General features: G+C 45.1%; 1 protein-coding gene across 4 annotated transcripts in view; it reads right to left on the bottom strand.

Moving 5' to 3' along the window:
* Positions 1-14,083, bottom strand: part of LOC128697378 (afadin-like) — a 349,288-nt gene that overhangs the window by 103,889 nt on the left and 231,316 nt on the right. The gene's annotated exons all lie outside the window — the stretch shown is intronic.

The following is a 14,083-nucleotide window of genomic DNA, read 5'->3' as shown; positions in this document are numbered from 1 at the left end:
GCACCTGGGCACCACTAGTTACATCTCAGGGAGAGTTACACACACAACAGCCGTACACATCTCAGGGAGAGTTACACACAACAACAGCCGTACACATCTCAGGGAGAGTTGCACACAACAACAGCCGTACACATCTTAGGGAGAGTTACACAACAACAGCCGTACACATCTCAGGGAGAGTTACACACAACAGCCGTACACATCTCAGGGAGAGTTACACACAACAACAGCCGTACACGTCTTAGGGAGAGTTACACAACTGTGGAGAAATTTTCTCCAGGAGGGGGGTATCAGCCCCCTTCAGCCCTGAGGGGCCCAGCCCTCTCAGAAGGGGCAAATATCTTGTTTACTGCTACAGCGAGTAATTGATCCCAGATGCAGTACGAGTAAGCGACGTGGTCAAGCGACCGCTGCTCCTTGCAGTCCAGTGTTGCAGAGTGTATTTTAATAAGAGACAGTACATCTCTTACCTTAGCAGGACAATTAAGGAAAATCCTGCTCCCACTTTATTACCATAGTAAAGATAGTGGACATTGTTGTCTATGTTAAGACAGCAAGATTTAAATGTTCTGCTTTGCTTCATCGAGGAAGTGGCAAGGAAGCAAAGGTACTATGTCAGCTTTTCCTTTGTGCTGGGGGCAGTGACGGCGTGGGGCGTTGTGGCGTCTTCAGATTACTTTTGACTCTCCTGAGAGTGACACTGACGCCAGGATAACCAACAAAGAACGATTTGTGCGTTAGTGTGAACAAAGTGTCTCACAAAACACAATAAACACTTACAGAGAAGTGTGATCAGCTTCTTCAGTGATATTGTGTGAACAATTATTGATGAACAGTGTAACAACGAGTGTTGCGATCCAACAGAGTGTAGTGCGACATTCTTCAGAACACTATTCTTCAATCAACTCAACGGATATCCGGGCATAATTACGGGTCAGATACATATACCCAGGTAAATGTTCTAACTCGTGATGTGCTACTATTGACTGCGCAGTTGAGTATAAAATGGTGAGTTAGTCACTTATCATAAACCCCGGTGATATGCGGACCTTTGAGTCCACACACGTAAGTTTGTCAGCAATCAGTGCATGAAATATGCTGACATAACACCCCCTAGGGGTAATTTATAATCTTACAAATTATAACTCATTACAGCCCGTTGAGAGATGACTTCGACAGCTTCTCAAGACCTCGTCTGCAGGGGCGGCTGTGCAGGCGATGAGCTGTCTTTCTAAGTTAAGTTTTCCCTATACAAACTGTTTAAACTTAACTGGTAATGCCATTTCTCAACAACAACAACAGCCGTACACATCTCAGGGAGAGTTACACACAACAGCCGTACACATCTCAGGGAGAGTTACACACAACAGCCGTACACATCTCAGGGAGAATTACACACAACAGCCGTACACATCTCAGGGAGAGTTACACACAACAACAGCCGTACACATCTCAGGGAGAGTTACACACAACAACAGCCGTACACATCTCAGGGAGAGTTGCACACAACAGCCGTTCACATCTCAGGGAGAGTTACACACAACAGCCGTTCACATCTCAGGGAGAGTTACACACAACAGCAGCCGTACACATCTCAGGGAGTTACACACAACAACAGCCGTACACATCTCAGGGAGAGTTACACACAACAGCCGTACACATCTCAGGGAGAGTTACACACAACAGCCGTACACATCTCAGGGAGAGTTACACACAACAGCCGTACACATCTCAGGGAGAGTTACACACAACAACAGCCGTACACAACAACAATTACTTCACCTATCCTCATTCTACAACCTTAATTTTCTTACCATGTTCCCAACATCAATTTCCTAAAAAATTTCCTGTAACGTAATGTATATTTAATTTAAACTAGTTTAGGTTATATGAACCAATAAAACGTTTATCCATGCAAGAAAAAAAAAATCTCCAAAACACGTCTGGGAAACTAGTGGTGACTGTGCGTAGTGAAGAAACATTAAAATTGAATGAGAACCTGTGGTGGTGCGTGAATGAGCTGCATTAGAACACACACACATCTCGTCTTACCGATCAACATCCATTAACCTGAATATTAATATTAAAACAGCTGTTTAATTTCGTCAGGCCTCGCAAAAATTAGTGAGTTTGTCTGCGTTATCTTGCTTCAACAGATTTATGTTTGTACATATATATGAAGATGACTCATTAGCGTGATATGTCTTTCATGTTGGCAAAGATTTCACAAGTCTTGAGACACTGTTTACACTAGCAGTGATGGGATCATCGACCCTGTGCCTCTCACTCTCCTCAGGTTTGATCAGGTCGTCAACCACAAGGCCTCCTGAGACCAGAAAGCTGGGGTGGTTTTCCAAGAAGGTAGTACTTCAAGGTCCCTCAAAGTATACCTGCCGATCTTCCTAGTTGATCACACAAACAAATTGTTCATAAAATGCACGAAATACATTCTTCAGCCTTTCTATTCATTGGTGGTGTTGCCTCAGGTCCCCTGCGTCAGAGCCGTTCCTGTAGCCTACACACGGAGAGTTCCTCTGGTCATACATATCTGTATTACTGGCAACACACGCACAACACTGTTTTCCCTTGCCCGTTCAACGCCCTCACTTCAACACTACACTCAATGTTCAGACATGTCAAGATAATATCAGTTGCTATTGGTTCCCATGACTATCTCTGCCACTGTGGGTTTATAATACCACAAGGCTAGGCTCACACCTACACCGCTTTTCACATGTTCAGGAAAACTCTCGGCTCACATTTCACTAATATTCTTACTCTCAGATTTATTTATTAAAAGACAGCTATGTTTTAAGTTTTTTTTTTTACATGATCAAGTACCCATATCCACAAATATGAGTATCTGCAGAGCTCCAGAGTCACTATCCCTGCGGCCCGGTCCCATACGAGGTCTCCTTGTTGACGGCCTTATCAATCAGGCTGTTGATGCTGACGTTACGCAGTCCAGTGTAGACAATACAGCCAGGCTGATTAGGACCTGACTTGATAAACTTCTTTTTTTTTTATTCGCCGGTATTCTCCCGGCCCGGGTCTTTTCCAAGTAGTGGTGATCCGGCCTTGGCTCCCTATCTGGGGAGTGTCTCGAGACTTAAGTATCCCATGGGAGGAGTTACAAGTACCCCCTCATCTTTGGGACCAACTGTCCCCAGGCCTAGCCACATTCCCCGCCCTCACGGGGCTCGTAGGGAGAAACTAGGCCTCTGGTCTGCCATATGCCCCGCCCCCAAAGGGGCTCGTGGGGATGGCAGTCTTGTGAGCTGCAGGTGGTAGCAAGCTCAGGCCTTCAATGTTTTTGAGAAACTTATCATATTCCCCTTTTGAAGATATCTTTGGGTTTGTTGGTAATCCCCCCTTATATTATAATGGAGGATGTTAGAAAGTCTTGGTCCCTTCACACTTACTGAGTTATCTCTTAGTGTGCTCATGCCATCTCTAAAAGCATATCATTGATGGTACTGGTACTTCTACTCATCTACCTGTTTAAAAAACTTTTATAACTCCTTCCCAGTTTCTCACCTTATGAGGTTTGTGTGTGTTCGTACACTGGACGTGAGAGATGAGCACAAACCACGTGAGAACTTCACTACACCAATACTGGCTCAGCTACACTGACCTACTTTCATACTTCAACACTTATGTACCAACACTGACAAACCTTCACACTCCCTCAATACTAACAAAACAACTTTCGGTAGTTCTTCAATATCTGTCTCTTACTCAGCAGTTTCTACTCACTGGTACCAAGAGAAGCTTAGCCCAAATTGAATTTAGACTTGTGAACGATTAATTCCCCGGTTAAATTGGCACCAATTAGTTAAGCTGATATCGTGTAGCAGAGTAAACTCGGCTGGAAGTCAGCGTGTGCTCCACTTCATGGCTGAGTTAGTCTTCAAACTCCCACGGGAAGAATTTCACTGACCTTTAAAACGGCACATAAGAGAGGAGAGGACACCTTGCACGATTTAAAAACTTAGAAAAAACTTTGGCGAAAAAGAGTTTCAAAAGTGTTATTAATCGTGTGATGATGAATTATTGGAGTGACGCTAAAACACCACCATTGGGAGAGGGAGGGAGGGAGGGAGGGAGGGAGAGAGAGAGAGAGAGAGAGAGAGAGAGAGAGAGAGAGAGAGAGAGAGAGAGAGAGAGAGAGAGAGAGAGAGAGAGAGAGAGAGAGAGAGAGAGAGAGAGAGAGAGAGAGAGAGAGAGAGAAGAGAACAGAGCAAGACGTCTCATCTCTCGCCTGGACCCATCCTGGATAGATCTGTCATTTCAGCAGAGCCTTCAACATAGGAGGGATGTGGGTGGCCTTACTGTTATGTACAAGGCCAATATTGTCAAAATACCACACTTGGATCCACTTCGAGGACAGCATGAAACAAGCTTTTATGCCACAAGACGGGCAGAAAGCAGCAACTTCACTCTGGCTGTACCCTTCTCCAGAACATCACTCCATCTGAGATCATACATACCCAGGATGACTCGAGTATGGAACACATTCGTACAGCATAATGATGTCAACGAGATAAAGTCAGTTGATCAAATGAAAATGCTGGCCCACAGATGGCTCCAACTTCATCCTGTTCACTACTTATATGTCTCATAATAAAAATGGTTTCAAATGAGCTGATGTAGGCAACAGCTCTTAGCTTGCCAAAGTTAGGAATCCTTAACCTGTAAATAGCTTATCAATAAAGCTAGGGATCCTTAACCTTGTCAAACCCTGTGTAAGAGAGAGAGAGAGAGAGAGAGAGAGAGAGAGAGGGCGGGAGGCAGATATAATAAATCTTAACATCTGAGATATACTGTCTTGAGTGACTTGGAAAATTCTCCTCCCTACACTCAGGCAGGGCTGGCTTCTCTTTTTCCGAGTGAATCCATGAGAAGCTTTGCAGGGTCACCATTCAATAAGGCGGAATTATGAAGGACCTCGTATGCCTCTCTCAGTCTTCCACAAAACCATGGAAAACTAACGAGAAAACCTAAGAGAGCAGCAAGTCGTCTTCTTTGAATAGCAAATGTTGATAGACATGTATGATCGACAGAGAGAGAGAGAGAGAGAGAGAGAGAGAGAGAGAGAGAGAGAGAGAGAGAGAGAGAGAGAGAGAGAGAGAGAGAGAGAGAGAGAGAGAGAGAGAGAGAGAGAGAGAGAGAGAGAGAGAGAGAGAGAGAGAGAGAGAGAGAGAGAGAATGAAGAGAGCAAATCTCTATTCCCACCAAGTTTCGCTCAGCGTTGGACTCGACACTGAGCGTACCGTCATCAGAATATAACTTGCAAAAACACCCGCCGGGTGCTCCAGATGGTTACGTAAGGTTCGTCAGGAAACAGGACAGGTGTTTACTGACGTGGGTCTTAGTCAGATGATGACTCGCCGTTGGAGCTTTTAGTCATCTGACCGATGCCTTCCGCTGCCTTACCGGTCCACCCCTTTAAAAATAATGGTCATAGTTATAATCATTTTTTTGTATGGGAGTCCAGAAGCAACATCAACGTTGCCACTATAGCTACACCTTCCTTCAAGCACCTCACTAAGGAGCGTAGTTTCACATCCCCTTCCAGAGCAGGTGTTCTATGTTATCTCTTGTAGACTCTACCAAAAAGTACGCAAGGGAGACAGGCGGTAATTTATCTACCCGCTTGAGCATAAATATGCCTGCATCGGGGATGATTTGGGCAACATCTGTGGTTTTCAATAGGAACTTGAAAGAGTATTGCATGAATTGGAAAGATCCACTACTCGTCATCACTGAACCTGACCTAAGACGTCGAACATTCCTGAAGCCTCAATAATCGCTGTCACCAACACCGTGGATCAAAGTCTGTAACATGATAGTCCAGCACATCACAACACAACAATGGTCATCAGATGCCTCGACGCCATCTCAACCTCACCCATACTATGTAACTTTCCTCAGTAACTTTCCTTTTTGCCCCCCCCCCTCCCTTCCCCTCCCTCCCTCCCTCCAAAACCACTCTCACCACCGCCATCTCCCACACTCCACAACCACTCTCACCACCATCTCCCACACTCCACAACCACTCTTACCACCACCAACCACCACAACCACACCACCACTCACCACCTCTCCCACCACCCTCTCCTCACCACAACCACTCTCACCACCATCTCCCACACTCCACAACCACTCTCACCACCACCTCCCACATTCCACAACCACTCTCACCACCACCTCCCACACTCCACAACCACTCTCACCACCACCTCCCACATTCCACAACCACTCTCACCACCACCTCCCACACTCCACAACCACTCCACACCACACCCACAATCTCATCCACCACTCTGCCACCACCTCATTCCACAACCACTCCTCCCCACCACCTCCACAACCGCTCCCACCACCTCCCACCACCTCCACCATTCCACCAATTCCACTTCACCACTCACCACCAACCTCTTACCTCCCACCACTCCACCACCACTCTCCCAGTCACCACCACTCCTCCAACCCACATCTTCCACCCCACAACCTTACTCAACCACCTCACCACCCCTCTTCCACTCCCACCACTCCACCAACCTACTCTACTCCACCACAATCTCCACACACTACCACCACCCATCATTCCACCACCACCCTCTACCTCCCACTCCACAACCACTCTCACCACCACCTCTTACACTCCACAACCACTCTCACCACCACCTCTTACACTCCACAACCACTCTCACCACCACCTCCCACACTCCACAACCACTCTCACCACCACCTCCCACACTCCATAACCACTCTCACCACCACCTCTTACACTCCATAACCACTCTCACCACCACCTCTTACACTCCATAACCACTATCAGATGCACATTACCAGGATTTTTTCCCCTACTTCTTAATGTCAGGATACTTCTAAGTACAATTCTAAATAACAAAAAAGGCACAATACCGTGACTGGAACGATACACAAATAACCCGCACATAGAAGAGAGGAGCTTACGACGACGTTTCGGTCCGACTTGAACCATTTACAAAGTCACACTGACAAGAAGTAGAGCAGGACGTCGTCGTAAGCTCCTCTCTTCTATGTGCGAGTTATTTGTGTATTAGTACAATTCTCTTTCATAGAGGTAATCAAAGTTTCAGTTGTGTAACCTGTGTCCCGTGGCTCGGTTGGCAACGCTCTCGCCTAACACCCTGGGTGTTAGCCGACTATTGTGGGTCACATCCTGGAGGATAAGACTAAAGGACCCCAATGGAAATAAGACAGTCCTCGATGACGCACTGTTTTCTTGGGTTATCCTGGGTGCCTAACCCTCTGGGTTAAAAAAAATCCAAACAAACCTTATCTTAACCCTCCACATGTTATCAAACTATGCAACACACACACACACACACACACACACACACACACACACACACACACACACACACACACACACAAACCTTCTGGAGTTTTATGATAAAATAACAGAAGTAAGACAAGAGAGAGAGGGGTGGGTTGATTGCATCTTCTTGGACTGCAAGAAGGCCTTTGACACAGTTCCTCACAAGAGATTAGTGCAGAAGCTAGAGCATCAGGCGCATATAACAGGAAGGGCACTGCAATGGATCAGAGAATACCTGACAGGGAGACAACAACGAGTCATGGTACGTAATGATGTATCACAGTGGGCACCTGTGACGAGCGGGGTCCCACAGGGGTCGGTCCTAGGACCAGTGCTATTTTTGGTATATGTGAACGACATGACGGAAGGGTTAGACTCAGAAGTGTCCCTGTTTGCAGATGATGTGAAGTTAATGAGGAGAATTAAATCTGATGAGGACCAGGCAGGACTTCAAAGAGACCTGGACAGACTGGACACCTGGTCCAGCAAAGGGCTTCTCGAATTTAATCCTGCCAAATGCAAAGTCATGAAGATAGGGGAAGGGCACAGAAGACCACAGACAGAGTATAGGCTAGGTGGCCAAAGACTGCAAACCTCACTCAAGGAGAAAGATCTTGGGGTGAGTATAACACCGAGCATGTCTCCGGAAGCACACATCAATCAGATAACTGCTGCAGCATATGGGCGCCTGGCAAACCTGAGAACAGCATTCCGATACCTTAGTAATGAATCATTGAAGACACTGTACACCGTGTATGTCAGGCCCATACTGGAGTATGCAGCACCTGTTTGGAACCCGCACTTGATAAAGCACGTCAAGAAACTAGAGAAAGTACAAAGGTTTGCGACAAGGTTAGTTCCAAAGCTAAGGGGAATGTCCTATGAAGAAAGATTAAGGGAAATCGGCCTGACGACACTGGAGGACAGGAGGGTCAGGGGAGACATGATAACGACATATAAAATACTGCGTGGAATAGACAAGGTGGACAAAGACAGGATGTTCCAGGTAGGGGACACAGAAACAAGAGGCCACAATTGGAAGTTGAAGACACAAATGAGTCAGAGAGATAGTAGGAAGTATTTCTTCAGTCATAGAGTTGTAAGGCAGTGGAATAGCCTAGAAAATGACGTAGTGGAGGCAGGAACCATACACAGTTTTAAGACGAGGTTTGATAAAGCTCATGGAGCGGGGAGAGAGAGGGCCTAGTAGCAACCGGTGAAGAGGCGGGGCCAGGAGCTAGGACTCGACCCCTGCAACCACAAATAGGCGAGTACAAATAGGTGAGTACACACACACGCACGCGAGGACCATTGTGAACTCTGGTCGTCATCTGAGTCTCTGGGAGGCAAAAGATGAAGGTAAAGATCAAATAATTCTCCTCACTGTGGCTGCTTTGTGCGCTGCTTCTCAAGTACTTATAAACTCTTACTGGAAGCTTCCCCTCAACCTCGCTAGGTTTAAACTCTTACTGGAAGCTTCCCCTCAACCTCGCTAGGTTTAAACTCTTACTGGAAGCTTCCCCTCAACCTCGCTAGGTTTAAACTCTTACTGGAAGCTTCCCCTCAACCTCGCTAGGTTTAAACTCTTACTGGAAGCTTCCCCTCAACCTCGCTAGGGTTAATTTAAACTCTTACTGGAAGCTTCCCCTCATCCTCGCTAGGTTTAAACTCTTACTGGAAGCTTCCCCTCAACCTCGCTAGGTTTAAACTCTTACTGGAAGCTTCCCCTCATCCTCGCTAGGTTTAAACTCTTACTGGAAGCTTCCCCTCAACCTCGCTAGGTTTAAACTCTTACTGGAAGCTTCCCCTCAACCTCGCTAGGTTTAAACTCTTACTGGAAGCTTCCCCTCAACCTCGCTAGGTTTAAACTCTTACTGGAAGCTTCCCCTCAACCTCGCTAGGTTTAAACTCTTACTGGAAGCTTCCCCTCAACCTCGCCAGGTTTCAAAACCTAAGTAATGGGCACAATTATCGGAAAAAAGAGGTTGCCAGCATTATTCGGCTGAGAGACGCAATAAACTAGGCTGACTTGAGAACACAATGTGTCTATATGAAGTGTCTGAGGAAACTACATAGTGAGTAATGGAATACCATTAGTAAATGCCTCTATTACTTCATAAGAACATAAGAAAGGAGGAACACTGCAGCAGGCCCATGCGAGGCAGGTCCAATTCTCCTACCGAGCCATGCTGAAACTATTAGAGGCTGACAAAGAGAATTATCAATAATAATTAGTATTATTTCACAGAGAACCGACAAGTTGATAAATTAGATACATTGCAACGTGTGGGTAACTTGATTGTGGAAACGTTTCGCCACACAATGGCTGAGGGACTGATTACCGCAAACTCCTCCTGATCTTCACCAGTCTTTTTTGTAAAGGACTGATGAAGCCACTGTGTGGCGAAACGTTTCCTCAATAAAGATATCAAAGTACTGCACATGTGTCTAATTTATCAGGTTAATGATGAAACTATGAGAGGCTGACAATGAAAACTTTCAATAATAAGAACAAAATTCCGACACTTATATGCGTTGTGGAAAAAATTCTCCAGTAGAGGGGATATCTTTCAGCCCTCTGAGGAACTTAGCCCTCCCAGAAGGGGCTAGTGGACTCTTCTCGCAAACAGCTCTATTAAACCCACATGTACCAAAGCGTCACGAGGCACGCTTTCCTCTCCTTGCTAGAGTTCTTGATCAACTATACAGTGAGGGTTTAACCACATTACTCTTTTTCTCCATAACAGGAAAATTAAGGAAAAAACCTCCACCCCACTTTATCTACAAGTTGAGACTATTATGAATTCTAGTCTAGCTAAATAACAAGAAACCTACCCCTCTTGTATTGAATACTGTTGCAATGTGTAGCAAGGAAGAGATATAAAGCCGAGTTCAGCATATCCTTTGTGGGGACGATGAGCTGGAGGGCGACGGGTCTCATATTGTTTCAAGGAACGGACGGGACGTGTGTGTCACGTTAAAAGACAAAGGGACAGTAGTGACCAGTGTGTTCTTGACTTGTTCATTCTGACAATCTCAGGCAACTATGAAAGTTTGACTAATTCCCTTATACGAGTCAGTAAATTCGCGGTCGAACTATTGCGTCTCCCCTTTTCCCTGCTATGGATAATACCACGAAACTATGAACAAATGATGGTACTGAATGATGAAGTGCAACCAGTATTACGAGTGATTGCAACGAATATTCCCTACGTAGTGGCGAACAATAGTGCAACATTTCCCGAGACACTCAAGCCTTCAGTCAAGTCACCGATATCGGCCTTAATGGCGCTGTCAACGCCATAAGCTCACGTTACAGGAGCAATGAAGGCTTAATCTCACTTGTATCGTCATAAAGAACTGCAGTCCTTGGGCAGACACAAGGTGATTAGGGCTGTCCTATTTGAGGCCGTAATTAGAGGGCTTTACGCCCAAACCAAATGAGTACCACTACGCATTTCAGATAATGAAATACTGAGATATACACTCCTTTGGGGCAAATTATATGACTAACTTGTTAATCCACAACCACAGTGGAAAGTGGAACGGCATCCCGAAGGGATGTCCAGGGAGAGGCTACTGGACATCGTGTTAACAGATAACTACCGAATGCTATATGTTGTTTCATGCAGTAAAGTGTACTTATCTAACCAGTTATTACAAAATGCGTTTTACTTACCAACTAATGAAAAATTAATGACAAAATAATGTATGTGAGGAGCTGGGTGATGCAGTAGCGAGTGAGAGGAATACCATTCGAAGAGGAAAGGGGAGAGGGGGAGGGAGAGAGAGAGAGAGAGAGAGAGAGAGAGAGAGAGAGAGAGAGAGAGACAAGGAGACAAATTATAATGTTTCGGAAAGTGACAGGTGTCCGTGACGGCTGAGGTGCCATGGAGGACCTGATGCAGGACCTACGGAGGAAGAAATAAGGTACCCAGTACATACATGCTGGCACCTAGTTACAGCAACCCGGTGCATGTACATCCGCACTATAAACTGACATACGTTATTAGGAAACGTTTACGCTCACGGGAGCTTTATCAGTCCATTGAACTGCCTTGATAAAGTTCCAGTGAGCGAAACGTTTCGTAATAAAAGTCGTAGTATTACACGTTTATCATATTTACAGGCTGGCACCTACATACCTGTGACCTTTCTACTCTTAATGTTCGTCCTAAAGCCAAACTTTCATTTTCACTGATCAACCAGGTTGTTGCTCACCATATTAATGTAAAAAACTAACAAAACAGAAGTATAATTAAATATAAAACAAAAAAATTGTCCATGTTACCCACCCCACAATACACCACACCATCCTGACAGCAACACCATGACCGTGCACATTTGAACGTTGTCTGGGCATTCATAGATATCGCGCTGCCAGACGAGTTGCAGCTGACTGTTGTAAGTTGCTTATTTCTTTGTGGATTGGAGAACCAGAACGATAATTAAAGCTGTAATGTATCTCAACCAACATATATATTGGGAGGTGCCACATCTGGAACTGTCCTGGGGACCATCATCCTCAGAGTAAAGAATAAACTTACTTCAGGGAAAACTCAAGGTTCTCCCTGAAGCTCTTTGAATATTGTCTCCTACCACCCCCTATATTCTATATTCTATGTAGACTTTATTTAAAGACAAAATACAGTGACAAAAGTACAATAGGGAGTAGAACAACAGATAACATCTCAGAGTTACATCTCGAATACTTCGTCCAGCTCCCCGGCAGTGGGCCGCCTGCCATACATTTTATTATTTTGTTTTTATTAACATATCGGCCGTTTCCCACCAAGTCAGGGTGGCCCGAAAAAAAGAAAAAAATCATCATTCACTCCATCACTGCCTTGCCAGAGACGTGCTTACACTACAGTTATAAAACTGCAACATTAACACCCCTCCTTCAGAGTGCCGGTACTGCACTATTATTCATGTGTGTGTGTTTAATTAATGAACAGATTAAGGAATTTATAATTTATTAGTCTAAAGAATACCAAGGATCTTACATGGAAGATCTGAGTAGTGAGGAACACCAAAGGTGTTACATGTCAGAGCTGAATAGGAAGGAACACCTAAGGTGTTACATGGAAGATCTGAGTAGTGAGAAACACCTAAGGTGTTACATGGAAGATCTGAGTAGTGAGAAACACCTAAGGTGTTACATGGAAGATCTGAGTAGTGAGGAACACCAAAGGTGTTACATGTCAGAGCTGAACAGGAACACCAAAGGTGTACATGGAAGATATGAGTAGTGAGGAACACCAAAGGTGTTACATGTCAGAGCTGAATAGGGAGGAACACCAAAGGTGTTACATGTCAGAGCTGAATAGGGAGGAACACCAAAGGTGTTACATGGAAGATATGAGTAGTGAGGAACACCAAAGGTGTTACATGCCAGAGCTGAACAGGGAGGAACACCAAAGGTGTTACATGGAAGATATGAGTAGTGAGGAACACCAAAGGTGTTACATGTCAGAGCTGAACAGGGAGGAACACCAAAGGTGTTACATGGAAGATATGAGTAGTGAGGAACACCAAAGGTGTTACATGTCAGAGCTGAACAGGGAGGAACACCAAAGGTGTTACATGGAAGATATGAGTAGTGAGGAACACCAAAGGTGTTACATGTCAGAGCTGAACAGGGAGGAACACCAAAGGTGTTACATGGAAGATATGAGTAGTGAGGAACACCAAAGGTGTTACATGTCAGAGCTGAACAGGGAGGAACACCAAAGGTGTTACATGGAAGATATGAGTAGTGAGGAACACCAATGGTATTACACGTTAGAGCTGTGTTTTCCTGATAAAATCATTAGCGGAGTGTGTATGAATGTATCAGTGTGTATCTAGTCTTCTCGTTTGTCCCTCCTCCCCTCCTCATGATGGCTAAGCTTAGCCTCTCATTTATCTCGCCTTCCCGTTATTGCAGGCTTGACCTCATTTATCCTGCCTCCCTGCCTATTATCCATATCCATCATTCCTACCATTCAGTCTCCGCCTCAACACCTACCACTAGTGCCTTTACCCCGACCCTACTTCCCCTCTCGGCTCAAATATTCCTTCTAATCTACCCCCGCTACCCTACTCCCTTTTTGTAACTGATCTTATGGTTTAAATAATAATACAAGGATCCAAATGGAAACAAGTCACTGACTTTTTCTGGGTTATCCTAAGTAATTTGTACATGTTACTATGCAATACAACCAAGAGGAGAGTTGAATGACAGCTCTAGGCCTTTCCTGTTTCAATCAACACATCAGGAGCTTGCAATGTTGCAGAAATGAGTACGAAGTCCAGGTAGATACGTTCAAGGGAACGTATGTTACAATGTACGATAACTGTACTTACGTGTACCTGTGCCTAAATATACTTAAACCCTCTCCCTCTTCTCCCTACGACGCACGCGTCCTCTCCGTCCCCCCCCCCTCTCTCTCTCTCTCTCTAACTCTCTCTCACTACCCAGAGCTCAGAGACCCTCCCCCCTCATATAACACAAGGTCCCCTCCCCTTTCCTCTTAAGATTAGTCTTCCTGTATTTCTTTTCAAGATTTTATTATGATTTACCCGGAGGGTTAAGTCACCCAGAGTATTACAAGTCAGAGTGGCACATGTCCAGTGTGGTTTTTAATGACATTTCCAGTGTGGTTCTCATGGCACATGTCCAGTGTGGTTCTCATGGCACATTTCCAGTGTGGTTCTCATGGCACATGTCCA

This window comes from Cherax quadricarinatus, chromosome 44, assembly GCF_038502225.1.
Source record: "Cherax quadricarinatus isolate ZL_2023a chromosome 44, ASM3850222v1, whole genome shotgun sequence".
Lineage (NCBI taxonomy): Eukaryota > Metazoa > Arthropoda > Malacostraca > Decapoda > Parastacidae > Cherax > Cherax quadricarinatus.
Note: the sequence above shows the minus strand (reverse complement) of the source record. Positions and strands in the feature narration are given on the sequence as shown.